The sequence below is a fragment of the Loxodonta africana genome, chromosome 10 (assembly GCF_030014295.1).
Source record: "Loxodonta africana isolate mLoxAfr1 chromosome 10, mLoxAfr1.hap2, whole genome shotgun sequence".
Classification (NCBI taxonomy): Eukaryota; Metazoa; Chordata; class Mammalia; order Proboscidea; family Elephantidae; genus Loxodonta; species Loxodonta africana.
Window position 1 is genome coordinate 8945874 of NC_087351.1, and position 14084 is coordinate 8959957.

Below are 14084 nucleotides of genomic sequence, written 5' to 3' on the forward strand. Positions count from 1 at the left end.
TACTTTCGTAGAGATTTACAGCCTTGGAAACGCTATAGGGTGGCTATGACTTGGAATTGACTTAACAGCAGTGGGTTTTGCATTGGCTGTACTAGTGGTTTTCAGGATAGGTCCCTAACCACCAGCATTAGCATTGCCTGGGAACTTGTTAGAAATGCAAATTCTCAGAAGGGGTTCAAGCTGGTACAAACTGATTTGAAAACCTGCATACTCCCTAGGAAGGCTTGGAGGACCCTCCTATCTTTAGAGCATTAAAATAAAATTATTGGTAAGTAGAGCATCACTGCCTATCAAAATCTCTTTGGAGTGTGTCCTTCAAAGGCCACAGATGATCATGAAAGATGCCAGCACATAATTAGGCTCAATTGCAGTAGTAATAATTGGATCATAGAGTAGTAAAGGCCAGGTGGTAGCACTTCACCCACCACAGGTGAATCAATTTTCATAATAAGTGATTAACAGAGTGGTATGTGGAGTGTTCTGATTCCCAAGCTTCAGTGTTAGTGACTAATCAGTTGATCAAGGGAGGAACTCCTAGGAATTAAATAGAGGAGCATCCTTGTTGTTAGTGTGTGCCATCAAGTCAATTTCAACTCACAGTGACCCTATATGACAGAGTGGAACTGCACCATAGGGTTTTGTAGGCTGTAATCTGTGAACACATAGCCAGATCTTTTTCCTGCAGAGCCATGGGAGGGTTCAAACCTTTTGATTAGTAGCTGGGCACATAACTTTTGTGCCACCAGGGCTCCTTCTAGAGGAGAAGCCTAGACTTAAATAAACAGATAAATTCTAGGTATAGTAGGCAGACACCTGGCTTGATCATGGTGGTGATTCACAGGCTCATACCCAGTTTGCAGACCTAAAGCTCCTTCATTTGGAAAAAGTCTGATTTCTTTGAGGAAGGAACCCACAATGTGGTTACAAGTACATGGTGTAATTTTTCCTCAAAGCCTCCTCCAGAGGAATCTATGGCCATTTATGAGGGTACGAAGAAAGGAAAGGAGAAAGGTAAATTTTCAGGTTTTGTACAAGTTATTAGATACTGGCTTCGAGAGAAAACTAGTTCCTAACCAACCCCCTTCCTTGTATACCATCATGGTCACTGGAGCAAGGTATGCCTTATAAAAAAAAAAAAAACCCACTGCCGTTCAGTCAATTCCGACTCATAGCGACCCTGTAGGACAGGGTAGAACTGCCCCATAGAGTCTTCAAGGAGCACCTGGCGGATTTGAACTGCCATCCTCTTGGTTAGCAGCCATAGCACTTAGCCACTATGCCACCAGTGTTCCCATGGCTTATAGGTGTTAGATAATAGAATGCTTTGGACAGATTCCATTTCAGTATGAGAAGTGGGACCACAGACACATGTATGTTTATTTACCTTGTTCTGGTATGCATACTGGGAATGTATAACCCTATCTATCTACCTACCTATCTACCTGCCTACCTTCTACCAGAGAATAGCCTTGATTCCTGTCTTCAGTGTAGGAAAGAGTTCAAACACTGGGACAAAAGTGCCAAACAAGCAAGGGGTTTTATTAGTTAGCAGACGGTTAATAGCAAAAGTACACTTGACTAGGGAGCATCAAGCGGGCTGCTCAGAGGGAGAGCCTGAGAGCCCTGATTGTCATTTTCTTAGGGTTTTGTACCCTTTTTTTCTTATCTCTCCCTGTTAACATTTAACAGCCAAGTCAGAGATCCCTGTAGAGACTATTCCCTTGGCTTATCATTTAATTACCAAGTTAGGGACCCTATCAAGTTAGGGACCACTTCCTTGGCTTAACGTTTAACTATGCAGGGACCATGTTATTGAGGAATGTCAGTACTCCATCTCTTCCTCCTCCTGAGTGCAAGCTCTTCCCCTCCCCCTTTACATACTTCCCCCATCAAGTGTCATTCTCCCAAATCTTTGGGGTTGTTGAAGAGGGATGGTCTGTCTTCTGTAGATACTTCTTGCTGTCACTGGGGAGTAGAGCTGACCCTAGGAGAGGCACTTCTTCCCTGGTGGGGGATGGGGGGTTAGCTCGACTTCGGGAGCCGAGGATGGAAGCCTTGGGCAGGTTGATCCAAAGAGCTTTCAGGACTTGTATTATTTGACAAAGTTTGAATTACAGCCATTTTAATTGAAACTTTTGTAACCTGGAGGATATAAAATGAGTTAGTATTTTAAAGAGGCAGGGCCCAAATAGTAAAAGAAGGATCAAAGATATTAAAGGGCCAAGGAATGGTGTTTTCTTGGGGCCCTTGGTCGATAGTGGCGAGTTTATTGAAATTGGTAGGTTTTATTCTGTAGGCTTTCATTCCCTCAACCAGGCACACTAAAATGTGGTGTTTTGTCTACCTGCCTCTTTGGGTATTATAATCCCATCTGGGCCTGGACGTGAAGTCCCTGGGAACACTGACTGCCCAAGAACATGGGAGAAAAACGATGAGCCTTGGTTCCACCCAGAATGGTATATAAGCTTGGGTCCCTTGCTAAGTGGTTGCAGAAAATACTCCAGCCAGCCACCACTGGAGAGCAGCTGCTCGCCCGTGTCAGTAAGTTTCCTGAACGTATGAATCTGGAAAGGGCTATGTGTCATTTCTTTGGATTATCTGCCAGGATGCACAGTGTGGGTCTTTCCTTGCTGGGGCTGTCCCCCAACATCTGTCCATTTGCCTCATTTCTGGCAAAACAGATCTAGCTGAAGGATGGTATGGTAATTTAGACTTCCCTGTTTTGGCCAAATTTCTCCATTTCCCAATTTATATTGAGGCCACGTGGTGTTACAAAAGACTAATCTCTTTTTCTTCAGTGTTCGAGGGTCAAACCTGTCCCATTTTTGAGGATACATCCCAGAGGCGAGGCCAGTGGTACTGAGTTTTGGTTTCCCATCTGGAAAGGAACAGAGTGAGTCATAGGGGATAGAACATCTCCTGCACCCCTTATTTTAAATCTCTGCCCGGAGAAGACATACCTTCTCAGGCCTGGGCTTCCAGAATTAACTACACAGTTTTGTTTTTTTTTTTTACTGTGTAGCCCGTTCTGAAGTTTCTTGCCTAGAAACTTTCTACTGCCCTTGTCTGGGAAGTCCTCATTTCATTGGCAAACTTTACTATCCATTGAAGCTGACACCTTGATTGTCTTGCCCCCGACACGCCACATGATCTTGGGGGGGTCTCTTGGAATTGAGCGAAGGAGATGATTTAGCATTTGTGTGTGCTGCTCTTCTGTCCATACCCAAGTCGGGGGGTAATCTTATTATTTTCTGGGTCCTTCCCTTACTTTTCTCTGCAGAACCAACAAACCCATTCCTCACGTCTCTGTATACTTTATGAATTGTTTCTGCACACTGAAAGAGGGACTCAGGGCATGAAGAGCTGTCATAAAGTAGACTCCTGTAGCCCACTTCTTTGTATACTCTCAGACATTCAGATTCTTCGTAAGGGGGGTAACAGATATAACTTTAGTTAGTCTAATGAGTAACCTTAAGATTCTTGATTCAATGAGGCTGACCAGTGTGTCCCTATTCATTCTTTTATGTCATGAAAGCAGGAGGAGCTGATCAAGGAAAGGCTGTCTGTGTTTAGCTTCACAGTGGCTGTATAAACAGGAAAGGGAGAGAGTTCCTTTTCTGGAACAATTATCCCTTAGCCTATCTCAGATACAGCACTGATCCCTTTTGCAAAGCACACACGGAAGATACAGATGTAAGTGTGTTATCCAGAAGTTGGATGGGGCTGAGAGGTGGAAAAGGTAGATGGGTGACTGGTCTCTTAAACAGACTTGCTGACTTAGTATGACTATTGTTGAGGTTAGTGGGTGTCAGGTGTTCTGGGCTGAAAATGTGCTGCTTTGTGAGTGAGACTCTTAGAGGGCGTGACCCTTCAAGTTGGCCAGTGCTTCTTTTACATGTCTCAGTTTCTCTCCCGGTTGTCTAAGAGGAGGGCTCGGAGCACTGGGAGGCCAACCCTTATGTGCACATCCCCAGATGAGCCTGATTGTTAATTAAGTGAAGTTAGAAGTCCCTGTGAGGTCCCTGCATGTCTAGGGTTTGATCCAGACACCTAAGCATAAGTGGAGGGAGGAAATGCCCCTTTTCTTCAAAGTCTGAAAGAGCCAGACACTCATTATTACCATATTCCTGTTAATAGTCAGACCAAGTACAGACAAATCTTTCTAGCACCTCTCAGACCTTTCTCTTAGAAGAAACAAAACACACACACACACACACACACAAACACACACACACACACAGAGGTAGGGTACCTCAGCCCAGGGTTGGAAAGGAAAAAAAAAAAAAGAAAGCCCGTGCTCTGAGGTAGACTCACCACTTTCCGGACGAAGGAGGAGGAAGTCTTCAACACCAGTCAGGGCACCAGAATATGTTACCGGAGAGAATAGCCTTGGTTCTTGCCTTCGGTCTAGGAAAGAATTCACACACTGAGCCAAAGAGTGCCAAACAAGCAAGGGGTTTTATTAGTTAGCAAACAAAGGGTTAATAGCAAAAGTACACTTGACTAGAGAGTGTCAAGCGGGCTGCTCAGAGGGAGAGTCTGAGAGCCCCTATAGTCATTTTCTTTGGGTTTTGCACCCTTTTTCTCTTATCTCTCCCTGTTAACGTTTAACAGCCAAGTCAGAGATCCCTATAGAGGCTATTTCCTTGGCTTATCATTTAAGTACCAAGTTAGGGACCCTATCAAGTTAGGGACCCCTATAGGGACCATTTCCTTGGCTTAAAGTTTAACTACATAGGGACCATCTTATTGAGGAATGTCACCATCCCCCATCTCTTACCTACCTACTTACCTACCTACCTCTCTCTCTCTTTCTATCTATCACTGAGTAACTGATAGAATTCCACACTGGTTCCCTGATTCATGAAATGAGGGCTATTCTTTTGCTTTCTACCCCTAGCAGAAGTACCATAGCAAACTGAAAAGCAGTATCACTTCCTGAAGGAAGTGAAGAAAAGTAAAACGCTTGAAAGTTGTGGAGGTGGTGATTCCAACCACATTTTATTTAAATTGTCTGCTTGTTCAATGCAAATGCTAAATAGACCTTATGGAGTGAATATAGATAATTTAAACATGGTCATATTAAGTCTTAGTCTGAGTTCCTACAAAAACCAACTTTGAAACAACGTGAGTACAGCTGGTTTATAGGAGAGGTGATCTCAGAAAGCACCCATGCCGGAATGGGCAAATAGAGATAGGGTATTATCATTTTAGTGTGAATTAATTAGGAGGAAGTTACTGCTATGGGCACCTGGGGTTCAGTTCTCTTGGGGGATCATTTCAAAAACCATGTAAAACATGACTAACAATTGTCTGCCAAGAGACTGGAAAACTGGAATGCTTCTTTACCAACTCCTGCCCCTAATTGGTTGAGAGTTGCCTTCCAGTGACACTAAGTCCCTGACATTTCTAGAGTATAAACTGCCCTGTGCATAGGCTGAAGAAGCTCTTATGTTCCCACGGAAAGCAGGAAGAGAAGCAGATAAATACTTGTGTTTAATTGGAAGCTGTCAGTGTGCACTAGAACTGCAGCTACAGGTAAACTCAGAGGTGGGGGAAGGAGACATAATGTGGCATATCAACAGCATCTGTTATAGGTGATGATGCCAGTAAAAATGATCCAGCCCCTGCTATGAAGCTATTGACATAAGAAATATATTATTTTCTATTTCAATCAAAAAGATGCTCAGACTGATAAACTAGCTTCCTCTCTCCCCCTCCCTCTTTGCCCTAAGGACACCCACAATAACTTCCTCAACTCCTTTAGGCCTTTACAAAACAAAACTAAAACTCAAACTGTCTCTGACTTTTAACATCTTTTGCCTTTTATCTTTAAAACAAATCAATAAATAATAGGAGACCAATATCTCTGAGGCAAGGAATTGCCTAAGGCCTGACTACCTTATTGAAGAAAGCAAAAACAATAGAAAACCTGGAAATATACAAGGTGGATATACACAAATAAATATTTAAAATTGCAAATTGATTTTAAATGTTAATTAAAATGTTAATTAATATTTACAATGCTAAAATATACAATTAACCCCTTCCACCAAAGTTCTCCTAAGAATGATTTTCATTGTACCCTCAAGATTTGACTGGGCATGATTTTCACATATCACTAATAAATGCATACATAAGCCTCTAGTGGTGACAGGAAAATATCACCCAGCTGAATCTTGAGAATATGTCCAACAGTTTTATATGCATAGAAGGAAATAAGAGTCCACATTTATTAAATGTTTGCTCTGTTCCAGGAATTGTGCTAACTACTTTACATGCATTAGCTCTTTAATCCTCACAAAAATTCTGAGGCAGGTACTATTATTAACCCCATATTAAAGTCTTAGAAACTGAGGATCAGAGGTCAAATGGTTTGTCTAAGTATGTAACTGGAAAGTGGCAGAATGGGGCCTTGGACTAAGTTCTTTGTCTCCATAACCATGTTCTCTCATGCTGCTGTGGTTACCCCGTATACGGAGGTGTTTGTGGACCCCAAACCCAAGGTGCTTGGCATGAATAAAATAACTGGCTCTGATCATTTTGAATCAGACTACATTTTGGCCTAGAGTCTCTACTCCTGCTCTTCTTATAAGACAATTTAGCGTCTTGAAAAGTTTAACCGTTTGTAACACAAGAGAAGCAAGGGTCAAATTTTTAACTTGTGCTAGAAATTGTTTGTTAAAAGATGTTTGTCAAGAATGTTTATGCAGTTTGTCCTAAGGAGAATAGTTTTAGTCAACATGTCCCAGATGGTTAGGAAATAGAGCTGATAATGTTAAGCAAAGATGGGGCCTATAATTATCTCGTAACTGTATAACCAAGATAAGGTCAACCAAATCTCAGTTTTAATTTTCTGTATCCTCCAAACTGGACTTCATTCACTGAGATCTTTGCTCTGTCTCTGTTGACTCCTTGTAAATCCATAACTAAGGTAGAAGCATAAGCTTGTTACTCTAAGAAGAAAAAGCAATCATGCAGCTGTTATAGAAAGTTGACTCAATTGTTCCCCAGAATGTTAACAAATAGACTTACTGATGTTAAAAAAATTGTTTAAGAAAGATTATAATTTAACAAACCCCTTGTAACTTTTGCCATGTACCCCTCTTTGTGCCTGTAAGCATGGAGTCTTTACTCCACTCAATAAAAACCTCACTGTCCTGCAATTTTGAACATTATTGTACCCTATTTGGGTGCTAGCAGAGCCCTAGTGGTGCAGTGGTTAAGGGTTGGGCTGCTAACCAAAAGGTTGGCAGTTTGAATCCACCAGTTGCTCCTTGGAAACCCTATGGGGCAGTTCTACTCTGTGCTATACGGTTGCTATGTGTCTTAAGACTGTGGATGGTGCTGTTGGTGGTAAGTCAGTGGAGAGAGAGGTGGGGGAGAGAAGGAAAGGAAGAATGGATCAGGAGTGCATCATCAAGCCACACAAGTTTTCTGGGGCACAGGCTAAGGACCAGGCAGGGTGTCTTAGGGTGGGTTCTCTAGAGAAGCAAAATCAGTAAAGTGCATAAATATATACATAGAGAGAGAGAGAGATTAATATTAAGGAAATATCTCATTAAGTTTTAGAAGCTGGAAAGTCCCAAGTCCATGGGTCAGAATAGAAGCTTATCCTGATGCAAGCAGCCACTGGGGTTGGCAAGCCCAAGATCAGCTGGTCGGATAGCAGGGCTCTTTTTCACAGGCTGTGAAGATTGACACATCCCAAAGATTGACAGGCAAGAAGGCAGGTAAGCTACTAGCTCAAGTCCCAAGAACAAATCAGATCAACAGGAGCCAGCTGCAGGATTCAAAACAAACAAAAGCCCACAAGCCTTACTAGAATATCCACTTACATTCAATGCCAGTCACACATCCAAGGAAACTCCCTTTCAACAGATTGGCTACTCACAGCAGATCCCATTATGGAGGTGATCACATAATATTAAATCTCATCATGGAAATGATCACACCATCGCACGACTATCAAACCACTGAGATTCAGGACCCAGCCAAGTTGACACACAACCTTAACCATCACGCATGGGATGGTCTCCCTTTTGACCTACATTTTTCACACCCCTAACACAGGGACTTGCTGGTATTGTAGGCACAACAGAGTTGAAGCCAGGCAGATTTTCATCTCCTTCACCTAGGCCTTGGGTCTTGGGATACTCTTCTAAAAAGCAGAAATGCAGATACAAGCCCAGTCGACTCCAAAATAGTACCAAGCATCCTTTAATTTCATCTCACCCCAGCCAGTCTCAGATGGAGGATGAATGTATTAACACTTTTGAAATATACAGGGTACATATAAAGGCTTAATTGTCACTTCAGCTGGCCTGAACACATTGACTGCTCTGTGTTGTCACCACCTAGACACAGCATACAGGCAGAGAGGCCTGTGCTATATTCCTAGAGTCCTGGGTGCTAACGTCTATCTATTTTATATCCATATGAAAAGCATAGGTATGTTTTTGTCAAAATTAAACTGGATGTAGTTTTCACAAGCATTCTTAGAAGGACAAAACTTATGGAAGTGACAAATTGCTCTTCAGTTCAGCCCTATTTGTTATTCTTGTTGTTAGGAGCCGATGAGTCAGTTCCTACTCATAACAACCCTACGTACAACAAAATGAAACATTGCCTGATCCTGCACCATCCTCACAATATGTTTGAGCCCATTGCTGCAACCACTGTGAAATCCATCTCAATTTATAACTAGAAAAAATTTTCTGGGACACTAATAGGCATTATTATTCTTAGGCACTGGTAATAGTTTCTACTTTCTCCTGATTTTATATCTTTCGATGCCTTTATAGATACTTTAATGAAAATTTGAGAGAGGGTTTATCAGGTAGGGCTAACCTAATAGCACTTTAATCTGTAAAGATCAGCTATAAATTGAAAGACATCTAAGCAATAATGCGAATGGAATTTAAAAGAGACAGGTAATTGTGGATCACTACTAAATCAGTTCAATATAGAAAAGAGAAGCACATGGCTAATATGACCAGTAGGGTAATTAAAACAAAGGGGAATACCCACAAACAAAAAATGAAAAGATAACAAAAAATAGTAGGATGCAAACATTTAGGTTAAAATAGTGAGAAATTGAAAAGTAGTCGAAAAGGATTGCCAAAAATCACATAACTTATTTGTTCTCCATTAAATGGAATAAAATATTTTGTGTTTAACTATATAGATATGAATTAATATAAAGTTAACAATTGCATCCCCCACGTGTCTGTCAGTTTGTCATAACATGGGGGCTTGCGTGTTGCTGTGATGCTGGAAGCTATGCCAATGGAATTCAGATACAAGCAGGGTCACCCATGGAGGACAGGTTTCAGCTGATCTTCCAGACTAAGACAGACTAGGAAGAAGGACCCGGCAATCTACTTCTGAAAACAATCAGCCAGTGAAAACTTTATGAATAGCAGCAGAACATTGTCTGATATAGTGCTGGAAGATGAGCCCCCCAGGTTGGAAGGCACTCAAAAGATGACTGGGGAAGAACTGCTTCCTCAAAGTAGAGTCGACCCTAATGACGTGAATGGAGTAAAGTTTTCAGGACCTTCATTTGCTGATGCGGCATGACTCAAAATGAGAAGAAACAGCTGCAAACGTCCATTAATAATCAGAACCTGGAATGTACGAAGTATGAATCTAGGAAAATTGCAAATTGTCAAAAATGAAATGGAATGCATAAACATCAAGGTCCTAGGCATTAGTGAGCTGAAATGGACTGGTATTGGCCATTTTGAATTGGTCAATCATATAGTCTACTATGCCAGAAATGACAGCTTGAAGAGGAATGGTGTTCCATTCATCGTCAAAAAGAGCATTTCAAGATCTATCCAAAGTACAACGCTGGCAGTGATAGGATACTATCCATACACCTTCAAGACAAGTTAATAAGACTATTATTCAAATTTACACACCAACCACTAAGGCCAAAGATGAAGAAATAGAAGATTTTTATCAGCTGCTGAGTCTGAAATTGATTGAACATGCAATCAAGATGCATTGATAATTACTGGTAATTGGAATGCGAAAGTTGGAAACAAGGAAGAAGGACCAATAGTTGCAAAACATTGCCTTAGTGATAGAAACAATGCCGGAGATCGAATCATAGAATTTTGCAAGACCAACCACTTCTTCATTGCAAATACCTTCTTTCACCAACATAAATGGCAACTATACACATGGACCTCACCAGATGGAACACACAGAAATCAAATCAACTACATCTGTGGAAAGAGATGATGGAAAAGCTCAATATCATCAGTGAGAACAAGGCTAGGGGCCGACTGTGGAACAGACCATAAATTGCTCAGATGCAAGTTCAAGCTGAAACTGAAGAAAATCAGAGCAAGTCCATGAGAGCCAAAATATGAACTTGAATATATCCCACCTGAATTTAGAAATCACCTGAAGAATACATTTGCCACATTGAATACTAGTGACTGAGGACCTGATGAGTTGTGGAATGACCTCAAGGACATCATACATGAAGAAAGCAAGAGGTCATTGAAAAGACACGAAAGAAAGAAAAGACCAAGATGAATATGAAAGGAGACTTTGAAACTTGCTCTCAAACATCGAGCAGCTAAAGCAAAAGGAAGAATTGAAGAAGTAGAAGAACTGAACAGAAGATTTCAAAGGGTGTCTCAAGAAGACAAAGTAAAGTATTATAACGACATGTGCAAAGAGCTGGAGGTGGAAAACCAAAAGGGAAGAACGCGCTCGGCATTTTTCAAGCTGAAAAAACTGAAGAAAAAATTCAAGCTTCGAGTTGCAATAGTGAAGGATTCCATGGGGAAAATATTAAACTACACAGGAAGCATCAAAAAAAGATGGAAGGAATACACGGAGTCATTATACCAAAAAGAATTACTTGACGATCAACCATTTCAAGAGGTAGCAGATGATCAGGAACTGATGGTACTGAAGGAAGAAGTCCAAGCTGCTCTGAAGGTACTGGCGAAACACATAGCTCCAGGAGTTGGTGGAATGTAAATTGAAATGTTTCAACAAACAGATGTAGCGCTGGAGGTGCTCACTCATCTATGCCAATAAATATGGAAGACAGCTTCCTGGCCAACTGATTGGAAGAGATCCATATTTATGCCTATTCCCAAGAAAGGTGATCCAACCGAATGTGGAAACTATGGAACAATATCATTAATATCACATGCAAGCAAAATTTTGCTGAAGATTATTCAAAAGGGGTTGCAGCAGTATATCCACAGGAAACTGCCAGAAATTCAGGACAGATTCAGAAGAGGATGTGGAACCACGGATATCACTGCTGATGTCAGATGGATCCTGGCTGAAAGCAGAGAATACTAGAAGGATGTTTACCTGTGTTTTATTGACTATGCAAAGGCATTCGACTTTGTGGATCATAACGAATTATGGATGACATTGTGAAGAATGGGAATTCCAGAACACTTAATCGTGCTCGTGGGGAACCTGTACATAGATCAAGATGCAGTTGTTCGTACAGAACAAGGGGATACTGAGGAGCTTAAAGTCAGGAAATGTGTACGTCAGGGTCATATTCTTTCACCATACCTATTCAATCTGTATGCTGAGCAAATAATATGAGAAGCTGGACTATATGAAGAAGAACAGAGCATCAGGATTGGAGGAAGACTCATTAACAACCTCCGTTATGCAGATGACAGAACATTGTTTGCTCAAAGTGAAAAGGACTTGAAGCACTTACGAATGAAGATCAAAGACCACAGCCTTTAGTACGGATTGCACCTCAACATAAAGAAAACAAAAATCCTCACAACTGGACCAGTGAGCAGCATCATGATATGCAGAGAAAAGATTAAAGCTGTCAAGGATCTCATTTTACTTGGATCCACAATCAACAGCCCTGGAAGCAGCAGTCAAGAAATCAATAGATGCATTGCATTGGGCAAATTTGCCTCACAGGACCTCTTTAAAGTGTTGAAGAGCAAAGATGTCACCTTGAAGACTAAGGTGCGCCAAACCCAAGCCATGGTATTTTCAATCGCATCATATGCATGTGAAAGCTGGACAATGAATAAGGAAGGCTGAAGATGAATTGACGCCTTTGAACTGTGGTGTTGGTGAGGAATATTGAATATACCATGGACTGCCAAAAGAACGAACAAACCTGACTTAGAAGAAGTACAATCAGAATACTCTTTAGAATCAAGAATGGCAAGACTGCATCTTACATACTTCGCACATGTTGTCAGGATAGATCAGTCCCTGGAGAAGGACATCATGCTTGGCAAAGTACAGGGTCAGCAGAAAAGAGGAAGATCCTCAATGAGGTGGACTGACACAGTGGCTGCAACAATGAGCTCAAGCACAACAATGATTGTAAGGATGGCGCAGGACCGGGCATTGTTTCGTTCTGTTGTGCATAGGGTCGGAACTGACTGGCTGGCACCTAACAACAACAATTGCATAAATACGTTAATGAAAATTGCATTCTACTTTCCAAATAAGACAGTGATAATAAAATGAAAGTAACCTGTACATGAAAACACCTAATAAAAATGGAGTAAAAAAGAAAACTAACAAAAATGAAATCATGAAATAAGATCACATACCAGAACATGTTCAATGATTATAATAAATGACTTAAAGCAACAATCAAAAATGTCAAAATACCCAACAGACAGAAAGGACCACATAAACCAGAGACTACATCAGCCTGATACCAGAAGAACTAGATGGTGCCTGGCTACAACCAATGACTGCCCTGCTGACAGGGAACACAACAAAGAACCCCTGAGGGAGCAGGAGAACAGTGAAATACAGACCTCAAAGTCTGGTAAAAGAGACCAGACTTAATGGTCTGACTGAGACTAGAAGGACCCCGGAGGTCATGGTCCCCAGACCTTCTGTTAGCCCGAGACAGGAACCATTCCCAAAGCCAACTCTTCAGACAGGGATTGGACTGGACTATGGGATAGAAAATGATACTGGTGGGGAGGGAGCTTCTTGGTTCAAGTAGACCCGTGACTATGTGGTCAGCTCCTGTCTGGAGGGGAGATGAGAGGCCAGAGGGGGTCAGGAGCTGGCCAAATGAACATGAAAATAGAGAGTGGAGGGAAGGAGTGTGCTATCTCATTAGGGAGAGAACAACTAGGAGTATATAAAAAAAAAAAAATATATAGCAAGGCGTATATAAATTTTTATATGAGAGGCTGACTTGATTTGTAAACTTGCACTTAAAGCACAATAAAAATTTCTTTAAAAAGCAAAAATATTTTTTCACATTTAATTTAGCAAAACAAAACCAAAATAAAAATACGATAGTGATTTTTGCTGTTCACCCTTTCATGTATTAACTTTAGGGTGTCTTTTTGCTCCTATGTATAAAAGCAAAAAGACACCCTAAAGTTAATACATGAAAGGGTGAACAGTTTTCAATTCAGTTTCAACAAAAATGCCAGCCATATTGTTATATGATGAGAGCCAATTTGTTATAATAAAAAGTGCATATGATTTACAAAGTCATGACAAATAAATTAGATTCCAACGACATAAATGAAAAGACAAAAACCAAAATGCTTTTAGAAATACCATGAGGAAATTACCAAACACCTTTGAGAAAGATTTTTTTCTTCCTATTTTCTGCCTGTTACCTATATAACAAAAAAAAAAAAACAGTGCCATATCTAGTGAGTAAAAATTAAATAAAGACCAAAAAAACCCTGGAATATTAGTAAGAATTATGGATTAAATTGCGTCTCCCCAAAAAATGGCTTGTCTATGATTCCCGTATTGTGTATTGTGTGATTGTCTACCATTTTGTCATCTGATGTGATTTTTCTACATGTTGTAAACCCTAGCTCTATGACATTAATGAGGTGAGATTATCAGCAGTTATGTTATGTTAATGAGGCAGGAGTCAATCTACAAGATTAGGGTGTGTCTTCAATCTCTTTTGAGATACAAAAGAGAGAACCAAGAAGAGAGACATGGGGGACCTCAAGCCATCAAGAAACAAGAGTCAGGAGAATTGCACATCCTTTGAACCTGCTCTGAGAAGCTCTTTCACTGGGGAAGATTAATGACGAGGACCTTCCCCCAGAGCAAAGAGA